General features: G+C 43.6%; 1 long non-coding RNA gene across 1 annotated transcript; it reads left to right on the top strand.

Moving 5' to 3' along the window:
• The first annotated feature begins 843 nt into the window (after nt 1–843).
• On the top strand, nt 844–1414 carry LOC123446441. The gene is made up of 2 exons (XR_006631349.1): nt 844–971; nt 1051–1414. It is a non-coding gene; the product is annotated as an uncharacterized LOC123446441 (long non-coding RNA).
• Nucleotides 1415–8244: the final 6830 nt, after the last annotated feature.

The raw sequence follows: 8244 nt of genomic DNA, 5'->3' as shown, positions 1-8244 counted from the left end.
ACCAGGAAGTGCTCTGGGTGGTGTGCTGTGACGCGGAGGGAGTGCACGGGCACCGACAGTAGCCCCTCGAGCGCTCGGCCTACTGCCATCGGCAATGTGGCGTTGACCCCGTCTGCCGCCGTGAGGGTGACGGCGTGGCTACGGAGGAAGAAGACTGCCTGGTCAATGGCCGGGGAAGGGATGGCGACGGAGCGGGTGGCCCTGGGCCGGCGTGCGTTGTCAAGGTGGCGGAGCATGGCCGGGGAAAGTTGCGACATAGCGGATGTCGCCGGTGGTGGAAAACGAATGTGGGGATGCAGAGGTTGAGCCGGGGGGCGGACCTAGCCTATCTCTCATAGGGCCTCCTCGACCTCGGACGGGGTGGTTCTGAGGGCAGCGCTTCGCTATGTGGCCGGCCCTCCTACAGGTGATGCAGTGAATCGGATCTCGGCAGTCGACAAGACGATGTCGCTTGCTCAGGCATCGGAAGCAACGGCCGTCGAAGAGATATAGGGGCGGCCACGTACCCGCATTGAAAGCCTGCGGGCGGGCGGGCCGCTGCATTGTCCGGCGCACCCGAGGGACTGAGGGGTCGACTGGTGGACGGCCTCCCTTCCGTGTGCTGACCTCTGTCCAGCCCGGGTCCGTCCCTGAAGAGGAAAGTCTCCCGTCCGGGGAAGGCACGGCGACTATCGACTTGATGCACGACGCAGGCTGAGGTGTTGTCGCTGTCCCCTCAGCGGTCGACGGCGATGCGCGCGGGGTCTCTTCCGCGGCGGACGCAGCAATCAAGTGCCGCGGATCTCCCGGCTGCAGTAAAGGCGCGTGCTCCACCGACGGTCCTGCCGGGGATGCCGAGGAAGAGGTGTAGTGTTTCCTGACTGAAGGTACCATATCCACTATCGCGACGCGACGTACCCCGTAGTACAGCAAAATTGTTGACGCCAACTCGTGCAGCCTTCCATCGGCGCCGGCTCATGCGAATCTCGTCGGTGAGACCCCGCTCCCTCGTGTTCCGTTTCTTCCTTTCTTGTCTATCTAACCTCCCCTGCTCTCCCTTTCTTTCTGCAGGAGCGGCAGCAAGCCATGGGAGACTATCTGAATTCGAGTTCATCTCGCCGCCACCGGGAATCGGCTCCCCTCGGCCGGATCCGCATGAGCCCCGCTATGACCACGCCCCTGCTGGAGCTCGAAGCCACAGTCCGGCCTGCCCGCTGCCTGACGTCCTCTTCGATTTCCTTGCGATGAGCACTTCCAGCCATGGTCGGAAGGCTTCACTCGTTTCCTAGATCCATTTTGACGTTTAGTTTATATTATGACGCCTCTACTTTTGGTCACCAACACATTATCTATCGCAGTGGCTTTCAACACTAGTTTTTTGCCGGGCGACCAGGGATAAATCCCCGTGGCCGCAATATATATTTTTTCCAGCAAATTTGCTTCTTCAAAGAAGCAGCTCCTTGTGTTATTTGAGGTACCGCCAGATGCTTATTTATAGCACAAAGGCACAACCAGCCTGACTAGTTAACCCAGTGCATGGATATCATGGTGATTTGGGTTCGAGTCCAACACACCCTAGTTTTGGAGTGCATTTTTTTCTTGTTGTTGTGACCTGCCGCTCGGGGCTGAAAACCTCCTGGGCCGCTGCAGTGTGCTGCAATCCGGCCCGTATTCTTTTCTACTACGAGTCCAACACACCCTAGTTTTGGAGTGCATTTTTTTCTTGTTGTTGTGACCTGCCGCTCGGGGCTGGAAACCTCCTGGGCCGCTGCAGTGTGCTGCAATCCGGCCCGTACTCTTTTCTACTACGATTTTAATTTATATCATGTCATGCATGGTTTGCAAAATACCACTATTTGGAGTTGCTCATAACTAATTAACCATGCATCGGATTAAGAGGGTGCTTGAATACAAATAACTTATTTTAGTCTGACTAAAAATAGTCACTTTAAAAAGCTAAAGTTTCAAACACCCCAGACTATAGAGGGGCTAAAACTAGTCTTAAGACTAAAAAAATTTAGTCAAGGGTACCCATACTAAAATGTGGATTAGTCATCTCTCTCTCCTCATTTATCTCCTCTCCTTTAACACAGACGAGTTCTGGATTGGAGGGTTTGGAGGATAATAAATGCTCATTAACTTAATTTTAGTCTCTTTACTATTAGGATCCAAGCATGGGTGAGGCTAGCATGTTTTAGTCCCACTACTTTTAGTCATGGGACTAAAACGTATCCAAGCACCCTCTAAAACAATTCATATATGAAACTTGACTAAAATTTTGTGTAGTTTCACAATATGTCAATTTCATCCATGATAAAAATATTTATTTTTATTTGAATTTATTTTGCTTTTGCCATGTTAAAATGGTTTATTTGGTAAATAATTAACCGTAGCTCCGATTAAAATGATCCACATATGCAACTTGTCTAGAAAAATATGTACAATCTCGTGGTAGCATTTATTTTTATGTTTAACAACTCTAAAATTGTGTTATAGGCATAAAAATATCGAAATCTTATAGCCTGTTTGGGACTGCTCTGCTCCACAAAATTCAACTCCGCTCTAGAAAATGCAAGCCAAACGGGGTAGCTTCACGATATACCGCTCCGCAAAAAACTAGAATCTAGGGTCCAACTCCTTGTTTTTTGTGAAGCTCCCTAGGAGGTGCTCCATAGAATTATAGAAGCTGGAGTTGAAAGAAAATTAACCACTACTGCCACCAGTAAGTGGATACCCCTTCGTTTCTTACCTCTCATCCAATCAAATGATCCTTTTCACCAAATTTTCCATCCGTGAAGTTGGAGCTAAATGAGAGCCAAACATTCTCTTGAAATGGTTGCAACTCCTATATAAAACTGCTCTAAAGTGGATTTGATGAAGCGGAGCTGATTTTGATGGAGTGAAGCAGTCCCAAACAGGCCCTTAATTTGCATATGGAAACTTTCTAGAATTGTTATTCGTTGTTCCGGCATCATCTAAACTTGCGTAGAATTTCATGTAGTTTCATAATATCTTGTTGCATCCATTTATTAACATGCTTGTGGTTGTCATTTGTATACATTTTGCATTCATGACGTGGTCATTTCTTTTAAACTATAGCTCCGTTTTAAATGATCTACATATGTGAGTTAATTACACACAAGTACCACAACTCGGGCAGAACGTGCAAATTGGTACCAAGATTCTTAATTTTTTCATGTCAGTACCAACTTTGCGTGAGACCGTTGCAAATCACGCTAAATTGCGTATAATTACGTATTGATCGTGCATCTGACCGACGGGGCCCGCCTGTTAGGTGCTGATGTGGCAGTTTTTTTTTGCAGAAAACCCCTTTGCTTTATACGCTAATCACATAAATGCCCTTTATTTCACAGAAAAATTTGTGATTTTTTTCAACTTTGAATCAGACTCTTTAGAAAGTTTTCATTGAATTAAACATTTATGTAAAACAAACGAAAATTAGAGGCCAACGAGATTCGAAGGCGGGCACACCCGGACACGGGCAACGCCATGAGCCACCACGTCACAGAATGGCCCGTGGTAGATAGGGAGGGCAATTACTTTTATACTGAGCGAGCTGGGCTGGCTCATTGCGCTGGGCCGAGGACCATGCTGGGCGCGCTGGGATTGCTGTTTGGGCCCGGCAAGGCCTGCATTTTTTTTTTCGTTTCTCGTTTTACTTAGCCAGGTTTTTTTCGATCCTTCCGTTTCATTTCTTTTATTATGCTTTATTTTTTTTCTGCCTTTTGCTTATTTTTAGGTTATTATTTTTCTTCTTCTTTTTTCATTACCTAGGTTGGTTTTCCAAATACTCATGAACATTTGTTTAATGTATATCGAGCAATTTTTCAACGTATAGTCAACATTTTTCAATGCACGATGAACTTTTTGTTACAAACCATGATTTTTTAGTATAATGATTTTTTGGTAATATATGATGAGCATATTTAAATAAAAATTACTTTATTTAATATATATTTATTTTTTTCTTAAGATATGATGAACATTTTAAATGATACATGATGAATTGTTTTGACAATGTGTACTTAAAAAAATGTTCACCAAAATGTTGATATGATCAATGATTTTTTGGTTAATAAATTTTATAATGGTTGATTACACAATGGTATATACAATAATATGTAATTTTATCTAAAGTATGATGACCATTTTTACATATTATTATGTAAAATCATTTTGCATTTCAAGAAACACGTCGATTTTTTTAATAAAATTTTAATGTTTTTCTAAAAATTTATTATAAAAATATATATTCACGGTTTGTAATAAAAACTTCATCATGCATTGAAAAATGTTGACTATTCTGGAAAAAGTGCTTCGTATACATTAAACAAATGTTCATGAGTACTTGGAAAACCAACCGAGATAATGAAAAAATAATAAAATAAATAACCTAAAAATAAGCGAAAGCCAGAAAAAATAAAGCATAATAAAAGAAATGAAATGGAAAGTACGAAAAAAAACCTGGGCTAAGTAAAACGAGAAACCAAAAAAAATGCATGCCTTGTCGGGCCCAAACCAGTCGTCCCAGCGTGCCCAGCATGGTCCTTGGCCCAGAGCGCCCACCGTATCAGCTGGCCCAGCCCGCTCAGTATAACAGATGTGGTGCTCGCTCTCGTACACGAGCCGCTCTGTGGCATGGTGGCTCCGGGCGTCGCCTGCGTTCGGCTCGGCGCGGGTTCGAATCACGTCAGCGTCTGATTTTCGTTTATTTGTATAAATGTTCAATTCAACTGAAACTTTCAAATAGTCCGATTCGAATTTTAAAAATTACTAACAAAAAAACTTTCGATTTATTCTGTGAAATAAAGGACATATATGTGATTAACGTATAAAGTAAAGGGGTTTTCTGCAAAAACCTGCCACGTCAGCACATGAAAGGCGGGCCTCGTCGGTCAGATATACTGTCAATACATAATACATATTTATACACGGTTTAGCTCGATTTGCAACGGTCTCGCATAAAGTTGGTACTCATATGAAAAAATTAGAAATCTTGGTACCAATCTGCACATTCTGGTCAAATTGTGGTACTTCTGTGTAATTAACTCTATATATGTAAATTGACGTGTAGATTCACATGGTGCATTTATTTTGATGTTTAACAAATATAAAATATGTTTTAGTTCAGATTTGGACATATTTCCAAATTAACATATGGGGTTATTTCGCAAATGTTATATGTGTTCTCCACCTCATTTAAAATGCCTAGATAGTGTAGTTTATTTATGCTTCACCTCTTGCCATGTTTAACAACATTTAACATTGTTGTGTACCAAAACAGGAGCGAACTAAGTAATTCAACTGTGGAGTTTCGTCAATATGCAATTCGTTGCATTTTGAGCTTCACTTAATGTGTAGAAGTTGATTGTTGTGCTTTGTCGTGTCTTGCATAATTAAATGAGCATGCATCATAATTGCTTGCACATCATGCCATGCATTTGTTATGGTGTTTATTGTGTGTTGATTGTTATTTACGGATTGTTTCTTCTTGATAGAGTTCCAATCCGCTTCAAAGTGTGAGGATTCGTTCAACTATGTCGGTTCGTCTAGTTCACGGATTCGTTCTTCTCCCGAGCGAGATCTGAGGCAAGATGATCATTTCTCTAGATATTAATACTATCATTGCTATGCTAGTTGTCTCGTTTATCTCGCTATGTTTTGCTGCCTACCACCTCTTATGTCAAGCCTCCCAACATTGCCATGAAAAGTCTCAAACCCCTCCACATCCTACCAAACCTTTGTTTGGCTATGTCACCGCTTGCTCACTCTTCTTATAGCGTTGCTAGTTGCATGTACATGTGCTTCCATGTAAAAAGATGGGTTCCTTGATACATCACCATATTATTGCTATTTAATTTAGTGCACCTATATACTTGGTAAAAGGTGGAAGGCTTAGTCTTTTGGCTTGGTGTATTGTTCCACTTTTGCCGCCCTAGTTACTTATGTACCGGTGCTACGTTCCATAACTGAGCGCGCCTAACATGTTTGGGTTATTATGGGGACCCCCTTGATTTTTGTTTTCGGATAAAACTATTCTGACAAGACCCAACATTGGTACTACATTTGCCTAATAACTAATAAAAATGCATAGGGACTTTTCGGACCCCGTGAATAATTAATCAACCCTCGGGCCAGTGCTCCTCAAGAGTGTTGGTTCAAAGTAGATCATGTTGGAAATATGCCCTACATGCAATAATAAATAGTTATTATTATATTTCCTGTTTAAAGATAATCGTTTATTATCCATGCTATAATTGTATTGAATGAAAACATAGATACATGTGAGGATACATAGACAAAACAATGTCCCTAGCAAGCCTCTAGTTGGCTAGCGAGTTGATCAATGATAGTCAAGGTTTTCTGACTATGTGCAAGTGTTGTCACTTGATAACTAGATCACATCATTAGGATAATCATGTGATGGACTAGACCCAAACTATGAACGTAGCATATTGATCGTGTCGTTTTATTGCTATAGTTTCCTACGTGTCAAGTATTTGTTCCTATGACCATGAGATCATATAACTCACTGGCACCGGAGGAATACCTAGTGTACATCAAACGTCACAACGTAACTGGGTGACTATAAATGTGCTCTAAAGGTATCTCCGGAGGTGTCCGTTGAGTTAGTATGGATAAAGACTGGGATTTGTCACTCTGTGTGACAGAGAGGTATCACGGGGCCCACTCGGTAATACAACATCACACACAAGCCTTGCAAGCAATGTGACTAAGTGTAAGTAACGGGATCTTGTATTACAGAGCGAGTAAAGAGACTTGCCGGTAACGAGATTGAAATAAGTATGCGGATACCAACGATCGAATCTTTGGCAAGTAACATACCGAAGGACAAAGGGAATGACATACGAGATTATATGAATCCTTGACACTGAGGTTCAACCGATAAGATCTTAGGAGAATATGTAGAATCCAATATGGGCATCTAGGTCCTGCTATTGGATATTGACCGAGCCGGGCATGTCTACATTGTTCTCGAACCGCAGGGTCTACACACTTAAGGTTCGGCGATGTTTTAGTATAGTTGAGTTATATGTGTGGTCACCGAATGTTGTTCGGAGTCCCAGATGAGATCACAGACGTCATGAGGGTTTCAGGAATGGCCCGGAGACGAAGACTGATATATAGGATGACTTCATTTGGTTACCGGAAGGTTTTCGCGCATTACCGGGAGTGACGAATGGGTTCCAGATGTTCACCGGGAGGGAGGCAACCCACCCGGGGGAAGCCCAAAGGCCCTAGGGGTGGCGCACCAGCCCTTAGTGGGCTGGTGGGACAACCCAAAGGGACCTATGCGCCAAGAAAGAAAACCCAAACAAAAGAAAAAAAAAGAAAGGTGGGAAGGAAGAGAAGGACTCCACTTTTCAATCCTAGTTGGACTAGGAATGGAGTAGGTTTCCTCCTCCTCCCTAGGGAGCGCACCCTTCAGGGCTTGGCCCTCAAGGCAAGCCTCCTCCCCCTCATTCCTATATATAGTGGTGATTTAGGGCTGATTTGAGACAACTTTTGCCACATGCAACTCAGATCTAGACACCATAGTTTTACCTCTAGATCGTATTTCTGCGGAGCTCGGGCGGAGCCCTGCAGGAGTAGATCCTTCACCACCACCGGAGCACCGTCACGTTGTTGGAGAACTCATCTACTTCTCTGTCTTGCTTGCAGGATCAAGAAGGCCGAGATCATCGTCGAGCTGTACGTGTGCTGAACGCGGATGTGTCGTCCGTTGAGCAGTAGATCGGAACGGATCGTGGGACAGATCGCGGGACGGTTCGTGGGACAGTTCGTGGGGCTGACCGAGGGACGTGAATAAATTCCACTACATCACCGTGTTTCTTAAACGCTTCCTGTTGTGTGATCTACAAGGGTACGTAGATCCAAATCTCCTCTCGTAGATGGACATCACCATGTTAGGTCTTCGTGTGCGTAGGAATTTTTTTGTTTCCCATGCAACGTTCCCCAACGGTGGCATAATGAGCTAGGTTCATGCGTAGATATTATCTCGAGTAGAACACAAAGGGTTTTGTGGACGGTGATGTTCGATTTGCTGCCCTCCTTAGTCTTTTCTCGATTTGGCGGTATTGTTGGATTGAAGCGGCCCGGACCGACATTATTCGTACGCTTCCGAAAGACTGGTTTCATTGCTTGACATGCAACCTCGTTGCATAAAGATGACTGGCGGGTGCCGGTTTCTTCAACTTTAGTTGAATTGGTTTTGTCTGAGGC

Source organism: Hordeum vulgare, chromosome 4H (assembly GCF_904849725.1).
Source record: "Hordeum vulgare subsp. vulgare chromosome 4H, MorexV3_pseudomolecules_assembly, whole genome shotgun sequence".
Taxonomy (NCBI): domain Eukaryota; kingdom Viridiplantae; phylum Streptophyta; class Magnoliopsida; order Poales; family Poaceae; genus Hordeum; species Hordeum vulgare.
Note: the sequence above shows the minus strand (reverse complement) of the source record. Positions and strands in the feature narration are given on the sequence as shown.